Raw genomic sequence first — 11,794 nt, 5'->3', positions numbered from 1 at the left:
GGATGCAGAACAGGAGCTGCCCAGTGACTGGACATCATGGAAAAAGGAGCAATCAAGAAAGGAGACACAGCAGGAGTAGATAGACTACACATACAAGGCAATGCCACAGCATACAAGAGTGCCAAAGTTGAAAATCCTAAGAAAGGAAAACCAACTATGACAATTCTGCCATCCATCGCCGTGCCTATGATGCTCACTGTAAACCTGAAGAAAAAAGCAAAAACCTTTAGGAGGAGGCCCTTGTAAAGTGGTCGCCCAACCGCCAACCAATCCCCGCTTGCCCGACAAGCAAGGAAAGAGGGTGAAGGAGAGATCACTCCCACAGGGGGGAATGCCATAGGAAAGATTACTGGGGGAGAAAAACGAAAATGACGGGGCAGATACCGAGGGTGCCATCAGAAGCGAAAAAACTTCCAATGATGCTCGGCAACCCTCCTCCAAAATTTCTTCTTGACAAACTCTCCAACAGCTTATGCGGCAAGAGCAGCACCCAAAACTAATAATAAAAGATATGCAAAGTGCGTGAGGATGTGATGGAGGGGGGGGGGGGGGTGGGGGGGGGGGGGGGGGGGGGGGGGAAATGTTATGTCCCTGGCCACTGGCCCCAAGACACACGCTGGGGGAGGGTAGCCTGTAAGGCTATCACAAATCATAGGCTTGAATATTAATAAATATCAAACACAGTGTATTCAATATATAAAAAAGCAAGACAGGAAAAGATCCCACCAGGAAAAGGAAAACTGAGTTTAACGACAGTCAGGCAAAACCGCACGACAACACGTCTGTATTTCAAGATGGCTGAAAGCAAACTGGAATGCTTACATCCCGGTAGGCGGGTATTCCCACTTACCAGACTGTAGTTACTTCCTAACCACCTTGTTCAAGAGTTTAGCAGCCATTTTCCAGCTTCACCGAAAGTAATTCCTTATGTAAAGGACTGATGATTAATATATTGTGTAGGAACACAAAGAAGTTACTCACTGTTTTAGTCATTTTAAGTCTGTACATAAATCATTTCTTTAATATACAGGAAAAGTACGCTGGCAATAAAGTTTGTTCTGTTTTTGCTTTCAGTAGAGTTGTTGCTTCTTTTATGTAATTCTTCACAGTCTCCTTAAATTATATGCTCCTTTTCACAGTATACACATTTTGTGTCTTGTGTAAATCAGCCACGTTCTTGTGAAGAGCAGTACATACATATATTGTCCTTTCTCCAAAAGTGAGATGGATGGCTAATCTTACAATAGCTGTAGCAACGTACTGGCTATTGGCTTCGGTTTAAATTCACAAACATCTCTACTTTCATTTTCAATGCAAATATGTTTAGGAACATTAGGCTCCCCAAAATTCAAAATGATCAATTTAGCCCTAGAAGCCGTATTTACCTTCCAAACATTACTAAAGCTCACGTTTAGTACCTCTTCCTCTGAAAATTCGTACAAGTCACCATTGAATATCATTCCTCTACCATAGCTAAAAGTTCAATTTGTTTTTACATCCTTCAGCAGTCCAGAGTCATCTACCCTCATACTGCATGGTACATGAGATTGAGTACCTGACCTTGCAAGTACAAGGATGGTTTTCCTACTAAAACGAAATGTTTGACAGTACCCACTTTCTCATGGATATATCAACTTACTTTATAATGTTTATACTGCTCATCCTTTTCAGAGGCTTTAATCCAAATAAGTAAATTAACCAGATAGATTATCTATACTTTAGTTTCAAACGCTTCTTCGTGGCTAGCATAGAAAATCCAGGCATCACACTTAATTTCTGGTCAGGTTTGTGATATTTTTCACAGGGTTTACATACTTACTGTGTCCTAGTGTCAAACTAAAGTACAGTATCAGTTTCCTACAGACCCACAAATCATTGTGTCAAATGACTGCCAGGAAGTAAAGGGGAATGGGAAATAGTCTTACCATTACCCATTACATGTAGAAAATGAAAAATACAAAATTTGTTTCAATATCTAAAAAACAGGCCACTAGCTTTTCATTGAGCTCATTTGTTAACCAGTGGTACCAGTAGGAACTACCCCCATTAATCCACTCCAGCATATACCAAATTATCTTGACAGGAATAAGAACATTACACAAGTACAATCATCCTTACTTAATTCATCTTGGCAGGCAAACCCAGCAGAATGCCGAGAATCCAGTCCCTAGAAGATGACCACCCCCTGCATTAGTCTTTCAATAAAATGATGTTCTTAAAAATCTAACCTACTTATACTATTCAGTTCTGGTGTAAGTTTTCACTTAGTCCAATATATATCAATATCACTAGTTTTTCACAATTACTGGGGATGAACAAACTGGTAATGACAGAAAATATTGGAAATAGTTGCAACATTGAATTAGTAGTTTGCTCTGATAAACACTTTCTTTCATTTACAATTTAATACCAATGAACATTTATTAATACGCAACTGGGGATCAGCGCCAATAAGCAGACTCATATTGGGAACGGAAATCCAGTTATTGTCATCGCTAGACAAGCCCCATAAAACCAGATCACCAATAACTGAGGACGCAGATAAATGGGGAATGCCTGTATAAATATGTGTTTGTGTATGTATGTATGTATGTATGTATGTATGTATGTATGTACGATATATATATATATTATATCATCTATATATATATAAGTATATATTATTATTATATATATATAATATATATATATCGAGCTACAATGTCCTTTAATATCTAATTCGCTCTACCTCGGAGTTAATATATTTTCATATATGCTTAACCGAAGGGGAATTTTTTCTCGATAATAGACTTGCCTGAACCGGGGCACGAACCCACGGAGCCTTTCAAATCCAGGAACGTCAGTGAAGCTTTTCCTAGTAGGAAAAGCTTCACTGACGTTCCTGGATTTGAAAGGCTCCGTGGGTTCGCGCCCCGGTCCAGGAAAGTCTATTATCGAGGAAAAATTCCCATTCGGTTAAGCATATATTAAAATATATTAATTCCGAGGTAGAGCGAATTAGATAGTAAAGGACATTGTAGCTCGATATATGTATATGAATCACGGAAATGTGATAGGACTTATAGATATGTATATTATATAATAAATATATATATAGATATATATATACTATATATCTATATATTATATTTCTATATAATAATAATATTTAATTAAATTATATAAATATCTATATATATATATATATATAATATATATATAATATATATATATATATAATATATATATACACACAGTAGAACCAGGGTATCCGTGTTCTCAAGATTTGCAGACTCACCTAATTGCAGATTTTTCTTGGAAACCTATCTAAACCTATCTATAAATTATTCATAAAAATTTCAGCAATTTGTAGCCTTTTTCGTCAAGATATATTCACTAATCAGTGTATTTTGATGTTATTTAATGATTAAAACATTATTTAAGATAAAAAATTATTTACTAATTTTCAAATATTAATATTAAGTTTACTATGATTAAATATAACATTAACTAATAAAATAATAATTTTCTCTCTCTCTCTTTCCATATGGGAAGGATATGGAAAATACAATTTCTACAGTAAGAATATAAAATGGTCAGAAATAAACGAAGAATTAAACAAAGATTGGGATAACATATTCGTAAGTGATGATATACAGGTAAATACGGATATATTACATAAAATATTAGAGAAAATAGTAGATAAATATACTATACCAAAGAAGAAAAGTAAACATCAGTCATGCATACCAAGAGACAGAAGGATCTTATTCTAGAAAATAAAAAAGTGGAAAAAAGGTCTGGCAAAATAAAAAATGCATGGAAAATGATGGAACTAAAAAGTAACATAGAAAATGCAGAACAAAAGAGTATACAATCAAAAGAAAATGAAAAAAGGGACCTGGAAGAAAAACCCCTGGTAAATGTCAAGCAAAACACAAAACTATTGTACTCGTATGCGAAAAAGATGAAAAAAAAAGAATAGAAATAGGCCCTCTAAGAAATGACGGGAGATTAACGAATGGAAAAAGGGAAATATGCAACATATTAACAGAAAGATATAAGAGAGAATTTACCCCTAGAATTGATAATGAGGATAATGATACAGAAATAAGGGATGAAAATAGCGAATATTTATCAGACATAGATATTAATGAAGCTGATATTGTGCAGGATATTAATGAAATTAAAAATGGATCAGCAGCTGGGCCAGATGGTGTCCCTGCTATTTTGTTAAACAAACTAGTTCATTCTATCGCAAAGCCGCTTGCAATATTATTAAGTCAAAGTGTAGATACAGGCAAGATTTATGATGAGCATAAATTGGCATATATTACCCCTACTTTCAAAAGTGGATCAAGACTAGAGGCAAGGAATTTTAGGCCTGTGAGTCTAACATCACATATTATGAAAGTGCATGAAAGAGTAATGAAAAAAAATATTATGAAATATTCAATAAAAAATAATTTGTTTACTATAGGACAACATGGTTTTGTACCCGGAAAAAGTACACAAACCCAACTGTTAGTCCACTGTGAGAACATATATAAAATTATGATAAACGGAAAAGAAACAGATGTGGTTTATCTCGACTTTGCAAAAGCTTTGACAAGGTAGACCATAATATATTAGCGAAGAAAATTAGAGAACATAATATAGTGGACAAAGTAGGAAGATGTATAAAAGAATTTTTACACAACAGAAAACAGGTAGTTATTGCAAACGATGAGAAATCAGATGAAGCTAAGGTAATATCCAGTGTGCCACAAGGTACGGTGTTAGCTGCATTGCTGTTTGTTATTATGATTGCAGACATAGACAGTAATGTTAAGGACTTGGTAGTGAGTAGTTTCGCCAATGACACAAGAATAAGTAGAGAAATCACTTGTGATGAAGATAGGAACTCACTACAAAGAGACCTTAACAAAGTATATGAATGGGCAGAGGTAAACAGAATAGTATTGAACTAATAAATTTGAATAAGTGAATTATGGAGATAAAGAAGGAACGCTATATGCATATAGGGGACCTAATAACGAGACAATCACTAATAAGGAAGTTATTAAAGACCTTGGTGTGATGTTGAATAGGAAAATGTTATGCAATGATCAAATAGCAATTCTATTGGCAAAATACAAAGCAAAAATGGGAATGTTGTTACGGCACTTCAAAACAAGAAAAGCTGAACACACGATTGTGCTTTATAAAACGTATGTTCGTAGTCCACTTGAATATTGCAATATGATATGGTACCCACACTACCAAAGGGATATTGCACAAATAAGAGAGTGTACAAAGGTCCTTTCCAGCTAGAATAGAAGAAGTTAAGGATCTTGGCTACTGGGAAAGACTACAATTTTTAAAATTATCTAGTCTAGAAAGGAGAAGAGAACGCTACATGATAATACAGGCATGGAAACAGATAGAAGGAATTGCTGAAAATATCATGGAGCTAAAAATATCAGAAAGAGCAAGCAGAGGTAGATTATTAGTACCCAAACTATACCAGGAAAACTAAGGAAAGCACACAAGACATTAATCCACTACACACCAGCATCGACAATGTAGCGTCTATTCAATGCGTTGCCAGCTCATCTGAGGAATATATCAGGAGTGAGCGTAGACGTGTTTAAGAATAAGCTCGACAAATATCTAAGCTGTATCCCAGACCATCCAAGATTGGAAGATGCAAAATATACTGTAAGATGCATTAGCAATGCTCTGGTAGACATTAGAGGTGCCTCACACTGAGGGACCTGGGGCAACCTGAACAAGATGTAAGGATCTGTAAGGTAAGGTCTCTCTCTGAGATGAAAGAAGTTTTATGTGTATGTATGTTTATTTGTTTTGTATGATAAATAAATGATTTACCTAATAATAATAATACACCAAACATGCAACATGGCTCCAGGAAGGACAAGGCAAACATGTAACATGGCTCCAGGAAGTCAAGACAAAAGAATTGGGGGAGAATACAATAAAAAATTCTTGGTAATTTGTATTTTTCCTAGCTATACTTACCTCGAACTACTTTATTTAATAGGAGAACCTGGGATTGTCAATCCTGGTACCGACCAGAAAAATCCGGTTATCCCCCCCCCCAACACATGGGGGTCAGCAGCCATGCGACCAAAGGTAGAGGTCGCCAGTGCTTTCCACCTCCTAAGATTCCTACCATAAGGTACCATGGGAAGGCTGGGAGAGCATGAAATCAAAAGTAGTTCGAGGTAAGTACAGCTAGGAAAAATACAAATTACCAAGAATTTTTTATTTGTTCCAACGCCAGATACGTACCTCAAACTACTTTTAATACAAGACTTAACCTTTAGGAAGTGGGCGGTATCTTATGGAAGCCGGCCCAAAGAGACCCGACGTGGGGAGCAAGAGTTGGAGGCACAGCGCTGCTTGTTAGAGATGAGTGAAGCTGGGAGGGGGTGCTCCTTCCAGGTCGCTGGCTGGTGTATGGGGGATATTGGATCATCAGACAATAATCACTATGGGTTGTCCAGTTTTACTCTTAGTCCATACGAACTCATGTTTCACCTGAGAACTCGACTAATCCTGCATATACCTCGCAGTTGACCAAGGGGAAAGGATAAAGGAGGGGGTAAAGGGTCACCTATTCACACTGCCTCTTACCCTCCTCAGGAGTCCTTACACCAGTGGTGGGCCAGATCTGTTGCTGGGCTACCACCACTGGCCAATCGAAAAGGAGTCAAGTGACGGGTGCAATTCCATAAATGGTGGGCTATGAACGTGGACTGTCTGTTCCACACTCCTGCCCCCAAGCTCTGGTTGACTGCCAAGTTTAGTAAAGACCAGAGAGGTGCCAATGCCCCTGATCTCGTTGGTCTGGTATTCTTCGGGTGAGGCTTACCCGCTCCCTTGTAAGCCCTTCTGATTGTTCCCTCAGCCTGGGGGAGATGGTGTTCCTTGAGACTGCTTTCTTCTCCGAGCCTGTGGACATGAACCGATTCATAATACCCAGTCTGAAGTGGTTGTTCTACTGAGGCACTTCCTTACCGCCCTGACCAGGCATAGGGGAAGGTCCCTTGAGTCATCTAAACTCACAATGGCCGGGATAGGGAATTCCTTGAACCTGACACTGAGGGATTCTGTGTCTTAGCAACGAAGAAGAAAACATAACAAAAGGCGGGGTCCTTCCCCCCCCCCCCCCCTCGAGTGGGAGACCTCATGGGCCAACCCACGATGTTGTTCCCCAATTCTTTTGGTGGGGCCCCGGGCCAGAAGGAGGCCTGTCCTCAGGGTCAACTCCCTGTTGAGAATGTCCCTAAGGGGCCCACAGGAAGGCCTCTTCAAGGAATCCAGCACCTGGCAACGTCCCACTGAGGAGCACACAGTACCTTCAGGGTACGAGTTGCTCGAAATCCCTGATTAACTTCGAAGGGTGCCTAGAATCCCCAAGTCCTAGCTCTTCAGAGAGAAACTTTGCCTGAGGGTGGTCCTGGTCCCCTTCACTGCGACCACAAAGCCTATGTCGAGTCTCAGGTGTATCAGGAAGCCTGCTACCTGAGGAATTTGGCTTTCAGGAGCTTCAGGCGTTATCCTAGTTAACCTGACCCCTGGGAGGCTGCTCTCTTAGAGAAGCCTTCCCTATCCAACAGCCCTTCGATTGTCTCCACTCATGAAGGGAGGGGAATTGAGGCCTTTCGTGGTACCCCTCAAAGTGGAGCTGCTTTAAAAGGGCCGGCCTGAGTGGCAGTTCCCAGGGATCTTGCCCTGCCAGATCCTGGAGGTCCGAAAACTACCTCCTGTCTAGCAGCATGGGTGCTACTAGGGTCAGAGGAGTGCCTTTTTGATTCCTTAGATGGTTTAGGATGTGCCTGATCATTACAAAGGCCAGGAACACATGTGTGTCCATCCCGTCCCACGGATGTTGGGAGGTGTCCCCCAGTGCTGCTGCTGGGTTGGGCACTGTGAGCAGGACGCTGGCAGTTTGGGATTTAGCCTCGTTACGAACAGGTCCAGGGAGGGGAGCCCTACTCTTCGATCAACTTCCTCGCCACTTCGGGGTGCAGTGACCACTCTGCCCTTATCACCTGGCCTTGCCTGCTCAGTATGTCTTCGATCGCGTTTCCTTCCCTGGAACGAACCTTCGGTCAGGGTCGTGCCAATCCATGTGGCCCACTCCAGGATTTCCTCTGTGAGCTCGCACAGGTGATGGGACCTCATCCCAACCTGTATTCTGACATAAGCCACCCCCATGGCCTGGATGCAAATCAGTACCACCGCCTTGTTTCTGATCTTCCAGAAGCCCTCTCTCGTCTTGGATTGCAGGTGGAAACCCCAACCTTCCTTCGATGCATCCGTGGCAATAGGAGCATCTCTGGAGGGGGAACTGCGAGGGGTGCTCCCTGGAGAAAGTTTGCCTGATCGGTCCACCACTGGAGACCTGCCTGGTAGCCTGAGAGGGCAGGGTGAGCATGAGCAAGGGGTTTCCCTGAGGAGACCAGCTCTCCATCAGGATCCATTGAATGGAGCGCAATTTTAGCCTTCCCTGGGGCACTAACTTCTCTAAAGAGATTAGATGACCCAGGAGTCTCTGCCAATCCTCCACTGGACGGGGAGTGTTCCAGAGGAATATTAGGTATATTGTCCAATCTGACCACTGCGGGGACGGCCCTGGGTACCTCTTGTCGAGGACATCTCCAGGCACACCATTTGGTAGTGAGGGCCAACTGCTACCTCTCCTAGTTCAGGAAGAAGCCCAGTTCCAAGCCAAAGTTCAAGAGCACATCCCTCTGCTTCTCCAAGGACTCCATTGAGAAGGACAGCAGCAACCCGTCGTCTAGGTACAGCAGGGGCTGGACTCCTCACTTGTGGGCCAAAGCCGACACAAGGGAGAGCACCATGGTGAACAGCTGTGGAGCTGTAGAAAGACTGAAGCCGAGGGTCCTCAGCTGGTAGGTCTTGTCCTCACACCTATCTGCAAGTATTTCCTGTTGGATGGGTGCAGCGAGATCTGGAAATACACCTCCTTGGGGTTCAGGGACAACGTGAAGCCCCTTCCCTCCAGGCCAAGCCTTGGAGTCTCCCTCTTGGAGGGCGGCTTCTGGATGAAGGCGTTAGGTACCAAGAGGTCTATGACCGGTCTCCACCCACAGCAGCCTTCTCTACCGGGAAGCAGCAGCTGAAGATCCCAGGGGAGTTATCCGCCACTGGTTGGAGGGCTCCCTTCTCCAGTAATGAATGGACATCTGACCGCAATGCCTCCTGTGCCAGGAGTCCCGAGGCAGGACCGTGTGGACCTCCAGTTTTCCGGCTAGGAGCAGCTTCGTGTCCTGGACAGGTATCTGGTAGTCATCCCTGAGCACCTGCTCTGCCAATGATTCAAGGGCAACCCCACCTGTGGAAGGAGAAGATGAAGGGGGAGGAAGGGGGAGGCCTCTCGTCCCAATTCCTCCTAGGGGAGTGGCTGTTACGACCCCTTCGGGAGTCCAAAGACCTGGGTCTGTAAGAGGAGGAAATCGATGAGGGGACCCCAGGGGAGGGCAGAGTCCCTTGTCCTACTCAACCTCCAGAGACTGGTTCCAGGTTAGCTGACGCCCTCTGTGCATTGTACTTCTGCTGTTGCCTAGGCCAGGGAGCACCCTGCGCCCTATGCTGTGCTGGGTGCCTAAAGGAGGAGGACTTGTACATAAAGGAGTCCTGGCTGGCCTACTGTCAATGCTCCAGGGCCTCCTCCACAAGGTCCTCTGTCCAAAGGGACTCTACCGTCATTGGGGTGTACCTCAGGAGGTTAGCTTCTCTGTCCAGAAGTCGTCTAGGCCATCTGGCTAGTACAGTGTCCATCCTGCACAGGACCCAGTTAATCCATTGGGTGATCGCCTGAGAAGTCAAGGAGCCGATGGCCTTCCACCGAACAGGACCAGCTCCTTGAATTGAGCCAACTCGGCCTCGTCCTTCAAGTTGGTTGGTGGCAAATCTGGTCACTGCACCGGCCCGTAGGTAGAGCCAGGCAGCTGCCTGGATGGCAGACCATGCTGTGGTCTCCATCGCATGGCCTCCTTCTGTGAAAAGGAGACCGAACCCACCAAGAGTCTCTCCCCCAAAAAGGCCGGGGTGAGGGGGTAGATGTTATCCTCCAAGGACTTGGGGGTAGAAGGAGAAGCCCTCTGGGGTGTGGAACCTCTTCTGCTTGGCCTTAGCTACTGGGAGAGCTTGAGGCATTCTTGGACACTGATGTTACTTAGTCCACGTGGGCATGGGCCTCAGCCTTGCTCCTCATTAGGGGAAGGACCCCAGAGGGATTGGCTTCCTTCGGGTTCCCCATTAGGAAATCTACTGAGGAGGACCTCTAGGTGTTGGAAGGTGGGATAAGGTCTGCTAGACAGTTCCTTCTCTGAAAGAGGGCTAGGACCCGCCTGTAAGTTGAGCCCTCATCAGTCGTGCCTTGCCCTTCCAAGGCGTTGAAGGCCGTCCTGGACAAATAACTCATCCTCGCCATCCTTCAAGGGCTGAGCGGGCACCACCACGGGAGGAGGGGTGTATTCCAGGGAGGGTGGATGGCTCACTCCGGGGGCTACTGATGGCACCGGAGCTTCACTTAAAACGGAGTCGCAGGCTGTACCAGCAGAGCCGTCATGGGACTCCCACTGGAATACAAGCCTGAAAGGGGGGTGGGGGCGGTGAACGGCTCGGCCTCCTCCATGAAGCGTGCAGGGGAGAGGGGCGAGAGTAGCCTAGAGGTGGGGTCTGCCCATGTAAAGCAGCCATCAGAACCACAGGTACCAAGGAAGCCCCCACCGAGACAGACGGGGAAAGGTTGATGGGGCAGCGGTGCATCCCGCTCATAGGACCGTCATGGGAACCATGAGCAGAGGTGAATGCAGCGAGGACCGTCTCACCAGGGAGTGGGGGCGTCCACGACGGCAGGCCACGTCACAGCGGCTACCGCACCTATCCCAACCCCTCCGGTCTAAGCTACGACAGGGAGAGCGGAGCCCAGCATGGGGAGGAGGGGGCCAATTGCGCTTGACTCCAAGCAGCACAGCGTCTTCTCCGCCTTGCACCGCCTCCTACGGGAGTCTTCATCCGAGGGAGAGGCGCCCGAAGAAGAGAACCCCCCAGAGGCAGAGGCCTTCTTCCTCGACTTCTTCCTCTTCTTGCTGGGCCCAGCCCAGGATGGGAAACAGCTAGGGCCTGGAGCCTAGCCTGGCCCCGTGCCACAGCCTCCGGGGGCGCCCCTTACAGACCTTACAGACCTTACAGTTCGTTCGGGTTGCCCCAGGTCCCTCAGTGTGAGGCGCCTCTAATGTCTACCAGAGAGTTGCTAGTACATCTTCCGGTATATTTTGCATCTTCCAATCTTGGATGGTCTGGGATGCAGTTTAGATATTTGTCGAGCTTATTCTTAAACACATCTACGCTCACTCCTGATATATTCCTCAGATGAGCTGGCAACGCACTGAATAGACGCTGCATTATCGATGCTGGTGCGTAGTGGATTAATGTTCTGTGTGCTTTCCTTATTTTTCCTGGTATAGTTTTGGGCACTATTAATCTACCTCTGCTTGCTCTTTCTGATATTTTTAGTTCCATGATATTTTCTGTTATTCCTTCTATCTGTTTCCATGCCTGAATTATCATGTAGCGTTCTCTTCTCCTTTCTAGACTATATAATTTTAAGGATTGTAGTCTTTCCCAGTAGTCTAGGTCCTTAACTTCTTCTATTCTAGCTGTAAAGGACCTTTGTACACTCTCTATTTGTGCAATATCCTTTTGATAGTGTGGGTACCATATCATATTGCAATATTCAAGTGGACTACGAACATATGTTTTATAAAGCATAATC

The sequence above is a fragment of the Macrobrachium nipponense genome, chromosome 21, assembly GCF_015104395.2.
Source record: "Macrobrachium nipponense isolate FS-2020 chromosome 21, ASM1510439v2, whole genome shotgun sequence".
NCBI classification, from domain to species: Eukaryota; Metazoa; Arthropoda; class Malacostraca; order Decapoda; family Palaemonidae; genus Macrobrachium; species Macrobrachium nipponense.
The sequence above is the reverse complement of the archived record's forward strand: the minus strand, read 5'-3'. Positions refer to the sequence as shown.